Below are 10,854 nucleotides of genomic sequence, written 5' to 3' on the forward strand. Positions count from 1 at the left end.
ACTCGGCTATGTCCCCGTGCTGCAGTTCTCTGTCTTATCTAGATCATTTGCAATTGAATGGAATAGATCCCTTTTGGACAAAGTGGATTCACCTGCTGCTGCAGTGACCACAGGTGTGATAACATCTAGAATTGGCATCTGGTGCGATCTCTCCGCTTCCACTCCAAAGAAAGTTACCTGTTTATTCCTATCATGCATTGGTTTTTGGGGTTTTCTTTGAGTAATGATGATCTCTTTAGTAGTCTGTTGGCGCCCTCTCCTGGAGGAATAGTTTGCTTGCTCTTGGACATTCTAAAAGAGAGGTCATGATAGACATTGAGCTTCTGAGCTCAATTGGGGACAGTCATGGGTGATGAATGTTTGCAACCTACTGCGAAGCCTCATACCGCAATATAAGGAACGTCAAATACTAAGAAAGGGCGGCCTATGAAAGAATTACTACTTTCAATAAGTACACTTAAACGGCTAATTGGGAATAGAAAAACTGTAAAAAGCCCTCTGAGAAAGCCCCCCTCTAACCTTTGATAGTAAGCTTTTCTGTAGTCTGCCTGTTGATGTATTTTCCGTTTGAACTGTGCACAACATGAAGAGACGGAACACTGGCGGCTTGTCACAATGCCCCCCGATGACATCACAATAGCGCTGCTGCCTAGAAAACAAGCTGCGCAGAAGAAGTTGTTCTTTGGGTGGGAGGGTGGGCTAGTGGAAGGAGGGGGCAATCTCTTTTTTTCCCGGGTGGTAGGGGGATGACAGGAGAAGGGAAGCGGGTGGTGAGAAAGGTACAGAGGGCAGGGTTTGGGGGCTGGGAAGGAAAGGGAAAAGATTAGGGTTTGGGGATGATGAAAGGGCTTTCTACGGGTAAGGATGGCAAAGGGTGGCAGTGACGGAAAGTCAGGCAACCTGTCCTGTCCGTCTTTTTGTATCGTGAATTGGAAAGACTGCAAGGGGGAGGGGAGTTGCTTGCGCCCTAAAGGAGGAGTTATTCAGATTCATTGCAGTGGGCGGCGGCTGCAAAACGCACCATTCTTCTTGTTTTGGCTCTGCAAAGCAGCCTTTTCAAGGGTTGGCTTGGGTGACAAAATGTCTTGTGTAGGCATGGGTTTGTCTCCCTCTCGCTCTCTCTCCCTAAGATGTGTCCGGCATAGGCCAGGGTGCCACTCGAGGCCCAAACCAATTCTGGTTATCGCTTCTCGGCCTTTTGGCTAAGATCAAGTGTAGTATCTGTTCTTATCAGTTTAATATCTGATACGTCCCCTATCTGGGGACCATATATTAAATGGATTTTTAGAACAGGGAGATGGAAAAAGAGCTTGCTCTGTCCACTCCACGCATTGACCTGGTATTGCAGTACCTCCAGGAACGGTGCACCCCTTCTTAACCCAGTTTCCAAAAGCAGAACTCAATTCACCTGATTCATATTAGCCCGATTTAATGAATTGGAAGAAAGCATACGTCTTCATATGCACCTCAATTTGGCCCATTCACTTTTCACACTTCCTCCTTTTGTTTTTTATCTTTCACACTTTTGACTTTCTTTATTCATCCAAATAGCAAACTCATCACCACTCAACCTGACCAACTCGGCTATGTCCCCGTGCTGCAGTTCTCTGTCTTATCTAGATCATTTGCAATTGAATGGAATAGATCCCTTTTGGACAAAGTGGATTCACCTGCTGCTGCAGTGACCACAGGTGTGATAACATCTAGAATTGGCATCTGGTGCGATCTCTCCGCTTCCACTCCAAAGAAAGTTACCTGTTTATTCCTATCATGCATTGGTTTTTGGGGTTTTCTTTGAGTAATGATGATCTCTTTAGTAGTCTGTTGGCGCCCTCTCCTGGAGGAATAGTTTGCTTGCTCTTGGACATTCTAAAAGAGAGGTCATGATAGACATTGAGCTTCTGAGCTCAATTGGGGACAGTCATGGGTGATGAATGTTTGCAACCTACTGCGAAGCCTCATACCGCAATATAAGGAACGTCAAATACTAAGAAAGGGCGGCCTATGAAAGAATTACTACTTTCAATAAGTACACTTAAACGGCTAATTGGGAATAGAAAAACTGTAAAAAGCCCTCTGAGAAAGCCCCCCTCTAACCTTTGATAGTAAGCTTTTCTGTAGTCTGCCTGTTGATGTATTTTCCGTTTGAACTGTGCACAACATGAAGAGACGGAACACTGGCGGCTTGTCACAATGCCCCCCGATGACATCACAATAGCGCTGCTGCCTAGAAAACAAGCTGCGCAGAAGAAGTTGTTCTTTGGGTGGGAGGGTGGGCTAGTGGAAGGAGGGGGCAATCTCTTTTTTTCCCGGGTGGTAGGGGGATGACAGGAGAAGGGAAGCGGGTGGTGAGAAAGGTACAGAGGGCAGGGTTTGGGGGCTGGGAAGGAAAGGGAAAAGATTAGGGTTTGGGGATGATGAAAGGGCTTTCTACGGGTAAGGATGGCAAAGGGTGGCAGTGACGGAAAGTCAGGCAACCTGTCCTGTCCGTCTTTTTGTATCGTGAATTGGAAAGACTGCAAGGGGGAGGGGAGTTGCTTGCGCCCTAAAGGAGGAGTTATTCAGATTCATTGCAGTGGGCGGCGGCTGCAAAACGCACCATTCTTCTTGTTTTGGCTCTGCAAAGCAGCCTTTTCAAGGGTTGGCTTGGGTGACAAAATGTCTTGTGTAGGCGTGGGTTTGTCTCCCTCTCGCTCTCTCTCCCTAAGATGTGTCCGGCATAGGCCAGGGTGCCACTCGAGGCCCAAACCAATTCTGGTTATCGCTTCTCGGCCTTTTGGCTAAGATCAAGTGTAGTATCTGTTCTTATCAGTTTAATATCTGATACGTCCCCTATCTGGGGACCATATATTAAATGGATTTTTAGAACAGGGAGATGGAAAAAGAGCTTGCTCTGTCCACTCCACGCATTGACCTGGTATTGCAGTACCTCCAGGAACGGTGCACCCCTTCTTAACCCAGTTTCCAAAAGCAGAACTCAATTCACCTGATTCATATTAGCCCGATTTAATGAATTGGAAGAAAGCATACGTCTTCATATGCACCTCAATTTGGCCCATTCACTTTTCACACTTCCTCCTTTTGTTTTTTATCTTTCACACTTTTGACTTTCTTTATTCATCCAAATAGCAAACTCATCACCACTCAACCTGACCAACTCGGCTATGTCCCCGTGCTGCAGTTCTCTGTCTTATCTAGATCATTTGCAATTGAATGGAATAGATCCCTTTTGGACAAAGTGGATTCACCTGCTGCTGCAGTGACCACAGGTGTGATAACATCTAGAATTGGCATCTGGTGCGATCTCTCCGCTTCCACTCCAAAGAAAGTTACCTGTTTATTCCTATCATGCATTGGTTTTTGGGGTTTTCTTTGAGTAATGATGATCTCTTTAGTAGTCTGTTGGCGCCCTCTCCTGGAGGAATAGTTTGCTTGCTCTTGGACATTCTAAAAGAGAGGTCATGATAGACATTGAGCTTCTGAGCTCAATTGGGGACAGTCATGGGTGATGAATGTTTGCAACCTACTGCGAAGCCTCATACCGCAATATAAGGAACGTCAAATACTAAGAAAGGGCGGCCTATGAAAGAATTACTACTTTCAATAAGTACACTTAAACGGCTAATTGGGAATAGAAAAACTGTAAAAAGCCCTCTGAGAAAGCCCCCCTCTAACCTTTGATAGTAAGCTTTTCTGTAGTCTGCCTGTTGATGTATTTTCCGTTTGAACTGTGCACAACATGAAGAGACGGAACACTGGCGGCTTGTCACAATGCCCCCCGATGACATCACAATAGCGCTGCTGCCTAGAAAACAAGCTGCGCAGAAGAAGTTGTTCTTTGGGTGGGAGGGTGGGCTAGTGGAAGGAGGGGGCAATCTCTTTTTTTCCCGGGTGGTAGGGGGATGACAGGAGAAGGGAAGCGGGTGGTGAGAAAGGTACAGAGGGCAGGGTTTGGGGGCTGGGAAGGAAAGGGAAAAGATTAGGGTTTGGGGATGATGAAAGGGCTTTCTACGGGTAAGGATGGCAAAGGGTGGCAGTGACGGAAAGTCAGGCAACCTGTCCTGTCCGTCTTTTTGTATCGTGAATTGGAAAGACTGCAAGGGGGAGGGGAGTTGCTTGCGCCCTAAAGGAGGAGTTATTCAGATTCATTGCAGTGGGCGGCGGCTGCAAAACGCACCATTCTTCTTGTTTTGGCTCTGCAAAGCAGCCTTTTCAAGGGTTGGCTTGGGTGACAAAATGTCTTGTGTAGGCGTGGGTTTGTCTCCCTCTCGCTCTCTCTCCCTAAGATGTGTCCGGCATAGGCCAGGGTGCCACTCGAGGCCCAAACCAATTCTGGTTATCGCTTCTCGGCCTTTTGGCTAAGATCAAGTGTAGTATCTGTTCTTATCAGTTTAATATCTGATACGTCCCCTATCTGGGGACCATATATTAAATGGATTTTTAGAACAGGGAGATGGAAAAAGAGCTTGCTCTGTCCACTCCACGCATTGACCTGGTATTGCAGTACCTCCAGGAACGGTGCACCCCTTCTTAACCCAGTTTCCAAAAGCAGAACTCAATTCACCTGATTCATATTAGCCCGATTTAATGAATTGGAAGAAAGCATACGTCTTCATATGCACCTCAATTTGGCCCATTCACTTTTCACACTTCCTCCTTTTGTTTTTTATCTTTCACACTTTTGACTTTCTTTATTCATCCAAATAGCAAACTCATCACCACTCAACCTGACCAACTCGGCTATGTCCCCGTGCTGCAGTTCTCTGTCTTATCTAGATCATTTGCAATTGAATGGAATAGATCCCTTTTGGACAAAGTGGATTCACCTGCTGCTGCAGTGACCACAGGTGTGATAACATCTAGAATTGGCATCTGGTGCGATCTCTCCGCTTCCACTCCAAAGAAAGTTACCTGTTTATTCCTATCATGCATTGGTTTTTGGGGTTTTCTTTGAGTAATGATGATCTCTTTAGTAGTCTGTTGGCGCCCTCTCCTGGAGGAATAGTTTGCTTGCTCTTGGACATTCTAAAAGAGAGGTCATGATAGACATTGAGCTTCTGAGCTCAATTGGGGACAGTCATGGGTGATGAATGTTTGCAACCTACTGCGAAGCCTCATACCGCAATATAAGGAACGTCAAATACTAAGAAAGGGCGGCCTATGAAAGAATTACTACTTTCAATAAGTACACTTAAACGGCTAATTGGGAATAGAAAAACTGTAAAAAGCCCTCTGAGAAAGCCCCCCTCTAACCTTTGATAGTAAGCTTTTCTGTAGTCTGCCTGTTGATGTATTTTCCGTTTGAACTGTGCACAACATGAAGAGACGGAACACTGGCGGCTTGTCACAATGCCCCCCGATGACATCACAATAGCGCTGCTGCCTAGAAAACAAGCTGCGCAGAAGAAGTTGTTCTTTGGGTGGGAGGGTGGGCTAGTGGAAGGAGGGGGCAATCTCTTTTTTTCCCGGGTGGTAGGGGGATGACAGGAGAAGGGAAGCGGGTGGTGAGAAAGGTACAGAGGGCAGGGTTTGGGGGCTGGGAAGGAAAGGGAAAAGATTAGGGTTTGGGGATGATGAAAGGGCTTTCTACGGGTAAGGATGGCAAAGGGTGGCAGTGACGGAAAGTCAGGCAACCTGTCCTGTCCGTCTTTTTGTATCGTGAATTGGAAAGACTGCAAGGGGGAGGGGAGTTGCTTGCGCCCTAAAGGAGGAGTTATTCAGATTCATTGCAGTGGGCGGCGGCTGCAAAACGCACCATTCTTCTTGTTTTGGCTCTGCAAAGCAGCCTTTTCAAGGGTTGGCTTGGGTGACAAAATGTCTTGTGTAGGCGTGGGTTTGTCTCCCTCTCGCTCTCTCTCCCTAAGATGTGTCCGGCATAGGCCAGGGTGCCACTCGAGGCCCAAACCAATTCTGGTTATCGCTTCTCGGCCTTTTGGCTAAGATCAAGTGTAGTATCTGTTCTTATCAGTTTAATATCTGATACGTCCCCTATCTGGGGACCATATATTAAATGGATTTTTAGAACAGGGAGATGGAAAAAGAGCTTGCTCTGTCCACTCCACGCATTGACCTGGTATTGCAGTACCTCCAGGAACGGTGCACCCCTTCTTAACCCAGTTTCCAAAAGCAGAACTCAATTCACCTGATTCATATTAGCCCGATTTAATGAATTGGAAGAAAGCATACGTCTTCATATGCACCTCAATTTGGCCCATTCACTTTTCACACTTCCTCCTTTTGTTTTTTATCTTTCACACTTTTGACTTTCTTTATTCATCCAAATAGCAAACTCATCACCACTCAACCTGACCAACTCGGCTATGTCCCCGTGCTGCAGTTCTCTGTCTTATCTAGATCATTTGCAATTGAATGGAATAGATCCCTTTTGGACAAAGTGGATTCACCTGCTGCTGCAGTGACCACAGGTGTGATAACATCTAGAATTGGCATCTGGTGCGATCTCTCCGCTTCCACTCCAAAGAAAGTTACCTGTTTATTCCTATCATGCATTGGTTTTTGGGGTTTTCTTTGAGTAATGATGATCTCTTTAGTAGTCTGTTGGCGCCCTCTCCTGGAGGAATAGTTTGCTTGCTCTTGGACATTCTAAAAGAGAGGTCATGATAGACATTGAGCTTCTGAGCTCAATTGGGGACAGTCATGGGTGATGAATGTTTGCAACCTACTGCGAAGCCTCATACCGCAATATAAGGAACGTCAAATACTAAGAAAGGGCGGCCTATGAAAGAATTACTACTTTCAATAAGTACACTTAAACGGCTAATTGGGAATAGAAAAACTGTAAAAAGCCCTCTGAGAAAGCCCCCCTCTAACCTTTGATAGTAAGCTTTTCTGTAGTCTGCCTGTTGATGTATTTTCCGTTTGAACTGTGCACAACATGAAGAGACGGAACACTGGCGGCTTGTCACAATGCCCCCCGATGACATCACAATAGCGCTGCTGCCTAGAAAACAAGCTGCGCAGAAGAAGTTGTTCTTTGGGTGGGAGGGTGGGCTAGTGGAAGGAGGGGGCAATCTCTTTTTTTCCCGGGTGGTAGGGGGATGACAGGAGAAGGGAAGCGGGTGGTGAGAAAGGTACAGAGGGCAGGGTTTGGGGGCTGGGAAGGAAAGGGAAAAGATTAGGGTTTGGGGATGATGAAAGGGCTTTCTACGGGTAAGGATGGCAAAGGGTGGCAGTGACGGAAAGTCAGGCAACCTGTCCTGTCCGTCTTTTTGTATCGTGAATTGGAAAGACTGCAAGGGGGAGGGGAGTTGCTTGCGCCCTAAAGGAGGAGTTATTCAGATTCATTGCAGTGGGCGGCGGCTGCAAAACGCACCATTCTTCTTGTTTTGGCTCTGCAAAGCAGCCTTTTCAAGGGTTGGCTTGGGTGACAAAATGTCTTGTGTAGGCGTGGGTTTGTCTCCCTCTCGCTCTCTCTCCCTAAGATGTGTCCGGCATAGGCCAGGGTGCCACTCGAGGCCCAAACCAATTCTGGTTATCGCTTCTCGGCCTTTTGGCTAAGATCAAGTGTAGTATCTGTTCTTATCAGTTTAATATCTGATACGTCCCCTATCTGGGGACCATATATTAAATGGATTTTTAGAACAGGGAGATGGAAAAAGAGCTTGCTCTGTCCACTCCACGCATTGACCTGGTATTGCAGTACCTCCAGGAACGGTGCACCCCTTCTTAACCCAGTTTCCAAAAGCAGAACTCAATTCACCTGATTCATATTAGCCCGATTTAATGAATTGGAAGAAAGCATACGTCTTCATATGCACCTCAATTTGGCCCATTCACTTTTCACACTTCCTCCTTTTGTTTTTTATCTTTCACACTTTTGACTTTCTTTATTCATCCAAATAGCAAACTCATCACCACTCAACCTGACCAACTCGGCTATGTCCCCGTGCTGCAGTTCTCTGTCTTATCTAGATCATTTGCAATTGAATGGAATAGATCCCTTTTGGACAAAGTGGATTCACCTGCTGCTGCAGTGACCACAGGTGTGATAACATCTAGAATTGGCATCTGGTGCGATCTCTCCGCTTCCACTCCAAAGAAAGTTACCTGTTTATTCCTATCATGCATTGGTTTTTGGGGTTTTCTTTGAGTAATGATGATCTCTTTAGTAGTCTGTTGGCGCCCTCTCCTGGAGGAATAGTTTGCTTGCTCTTGGACATTCTAAAAGAGAGGTCATGATAGACATTGAGCTTCTGAGCTCAATTGGGGACAGTCATGGGTGATGAATGTTTGCAACCTACTGCGAAGCCTCATACCGCAATATAAGGAACGTCAAATACTAAGAAAGGGCGGCCTATGAAAGAATTACTACTTTCAATAAGTACACTTAAACGGCTAATTGGGAATAGAAAAACTGTAAAAAGCCCTCTGAGAAAGCCCCCCTCTAACCTTTGATAGTAAGCTTTTCTGTAGTCTGCCTGTTGATGTATTTTCCGTTTGAACTGTGCACAACATGAAGAGACGGAACACTGGCGGCTTGTCACAATGCCCCCCGATGACATCACAATAGCGCTGCTGCCTAGAAAACAAGCTGCGCAGAAGAAGTTGTTCTTTGGGTGGGAGGGTGGGCTAGTGGAAGGAGGGGGCAATCTCTTTTTTTCCCGGGTGGTAGGGGGATGACAGGAGAAGGGAAGCGGGTGGTGAGAAAGGTACAGAGGGCAGGGTTTGGGGGCTGGGAAGGAAAGGGAAAAGATTAGGGTTTGGGGATGATGAAAGGGCTTTCTACGGGTAAGGATGGCAAAGGGTGGCAGTGACGGAAAGTCAGGCAACCTGTCCTGTCCGTCTTTTTGTATCGTGAATTGGAAAGACTGCAAGGGGGAGGGGAGTTGCTTGCGCCCTAAAGGAGGAGTTATTCAGATTCATTGCAGTGGGCGGCGGCTGCAAAACGCACCATTCTTCTTGTTTTGGCTCTGCAAAGCAGCCTTTTCAAGGGTTGGCTTGGGTGACAAAATGTCTTGTGTAGGCGTGGGTTTGTCTCCCTCTCGCTCTCTCTCCCTAAGATGTGTCCGGCATAGGCCAGGGTGCCACTCGAGGCCCAAACCAATTCTGGTTATCGCTTCTCGGCCTTTTGGCTAAGATCAAGTGTAGTATCTGTTCTTATCAGTTTAATATCTGATACGTCCCCTATCTGGGGACCATATATTAAATGGATTTTTAGAACAGGGAGATGGAAAAAGAGCTTGCTCTGTCCACTCCACGCATTGACCTGGTATTGCAGTACCTCCAGGAACGGTGCACCCCTTCTTAACCCAGTTTCCAAAAGCAGAACTCAATTCACCTGATTCATATTAGCCCGATTTAATGAATTGGAAGAAAGCATACGTCTTCATATGCACCTCAATTTGGCCCATTCACTTTTCACACTTCCTCCTTTTGTTTTTTATCTTTCACACTTTTGACTTTCTTTATTCATCCAAATAGCAAACTCATCACCACTCAACCTGACCAACTCGGCTATGTCCCCGTGCTGCAGTTCTCTGTCTTATCTAGATCATTTGCAATTGAATGGAATAGATCCCTTTTGGACAAAGTGGATTCACCTGCTGCTGCAGTGACCACAGGTGTGATAACATCTAGAATTGGCATCTGGTGCGATCTCTCCGCTTCCACTCCAAAGAAAGTTACCTGTTTATTCCTATCATGCATTGGTTTTTGGGGTTTTCTTTGAGTAATGATGATCTCTTTAGTAGTCTGTTGGCGCCCTCTCCTGGAGGAATAGTTTGCTTGCTCTTGGACATTCTAAAAGAGAGGTCATGATAGACATTGAGCTTCTGAGCTCAATTGGGGACAGTCATGGGTGATGAATGTTTGCAACCTACTGCGAAGCCTCATACCGCAATATAAGGAACGTCAAATACTAAGAAAGGGCGGCCTATGAAAGAATTACTACTTTCAATAAGTACACTTAAACGGCTAATTGGGAATAGAAAAACTGTAAAAAGCCCTCTGAGAAAGCCCCCCTCTAACCTTTGATAGTAAGCTTTTCTGTAGTCTGCCTGTTGATGTATTTTCCGTTTGAACTGTGCACAACATGAAGAGACGGAACACTGGCGGCTTGTCACAATGCCCCCCGATGACATCACAATAGCGCTGCTGCCTAGAAAACAAGCTGCGCAGAAGAAGTTGTTCTTTGGGTGGGAGGGTGGGCTAGTGGAAGGAGGGGGCAATCTCTTTTTTTCCCGGGTGGTAGGGGGATGACAGGAGAAGGGAAGCGGGTGGTGAGAAAGGTACAGAGGGCAGGGTTTGGGGGCTGGGAAGGAAAGGGAAAAGATTAGGGTTTGGGGATGATGAAAGGGCTTTCTACGGGTAAGGATGGCAAAGGGTGGCAGTGACGGAAAGTCAGGCAACCTGTCCTGTCCGTCTTTTTGTATCGTGAATTGGAAAGACTGCAAGGGGGAGGGGAGTTGCTTGCGCCCTAAAGGAGGAGTTATTCAGATTCATTGCAGTGGGCGGCGGCTGCAAAACGCACCATTCTTCTTGTTTTGGCTCTGCAAAGCAGCCTTTTCAAGGGTTGGCTTGGGTGACAAAATGTCTTGTGTAGGCGTGGGTTTGTCTCCCTCTCGCTCTCTCTCCCTAAGATGTGTCCGGCATAGGCCAGGGTGCCACTCGAGGCCCAAACCAATTCTGGTTATCGCTTCTCGGCCTTTTGGCTAAGATCAAGTGTAGTATCTGTTCTTATCAGTTTAATATCTGATACGTCCCCTATCTGGGGACCATATATTAAATGGATTTTTAGAACAGGGAGATGGAAAAAGAGCTTGCTCTGTCCACTCCACGCATTGACCTGGTATTGCAGTACCTCCAGGAACGGTGCACCCCTTCTTAACCCAGTTT

The 10,854-nt window shown here is 46.5% G+C and overlaps 7 non-coding genes across 7 annotated transcripts; all 7 read left to right on the plus strand.

Moving 5' to 3' along the window:
• The first annotated feature begins 1,182 nt into the window (after window positions 1-1,182).
• Window positions 1,183-1,373, plus strand: LOC142275834 (U2 spliceosomal RNA). The gene has a single exon (XR_012739431.1). It is a non-coding gene; the product is annotated as a U2 spliceosomal RNA (small nuclear RNA).
• Window positions 1,374-2,760: 1,387 nt separating this feature from the next.
• LOC142275835 (U2 spliceosomal RNA) lies at window positions 2,761-2,951 on the plus strand. Its single transcript, XR_012739432.1, has one exon. It is a non-coding gene; the product is annotated as a U2 spliceosomal RNA (small nuclear RNA).
• Window positions 2,952-4,338: 1,387 nt separating this feature from the next.
• On the plus strand, window positions 4,339-4,529 carry LOC142275836 (U2 spliceosomal RNA). The gene has a single exon (XR_012739433.1). It is a non-coding gene; the product is annotated as a U2 spliceosomal RNA (small nuclear RNA).
• A 1,387-nt stretch (window positions 4,530-5,916) lies between these two features.
• LOC142275837 (U2 spliceosomal RNA) lies at window positions 5,917-6,107 on the plus strand. Its single transcript, XR_012739434.1, has one exon. It is a non-coding gene; the product is annotated as a U2 spliceosomal RNA (small nuclear RNA).
• A 1,387-nt stretch (window positions 6,108-7,494) lies between these two features.
• Window positions 7,495-7,685, plus strand: LOC142275839 (U2 spliceosomal RNA). The gene has a single exon (XR_012739435.1). It is a non-coding gene; the product is annotated as a U2 spliceosomal RNA (small nuclear RNA).
• Window positions 7,686-9,072: 1,387 nt separating this feature from the next.
• On the plus strand, window positions 9,073-9,263 carry LOC142275840 (U2 spliceosomal RNA). The gene has a single exon (XR_012739436.1). It is a non-coding gene; the product is annotated as a U2 spliceosomal RNA (small nuclear RNA).
• Window positions 9,264-10,650: 1,387 nt separating this feature from the next.
• LOC142275841 (U2 spliceosomal RNA) lies at window positions 10,651-10,841 on the plus strand. Its single transcript, XR_012739437.1, has one exon. It is a non-coding gene; the product is annotated as a U2 spliceosomal RNA (small nuclear RNA).
• The last annotated feature ends 13 nt before the right edge of the window (window positions 10,842-10,854 follow it).

The sequence above is a fragment of the Anomaloglossus baeobatrachus genome, unplaced genomic scaffold (genome assembly GCF_048569485.1).
Source record: "Anomaloglossus baeobatrachus isolate aAnoBae1 unplaced genomic scaffold, aAnoBae1.hap1 Scaffold_3867, whole genome shotgun sequence".
In the NCBI taxonomy this organism is placed as follows: Eukaryota; Metazoa; Chordata; class Amphibia; order Anura; family Aromobatidae; genus Anomaloglossus; species Anomaloglossus baeobatrachus.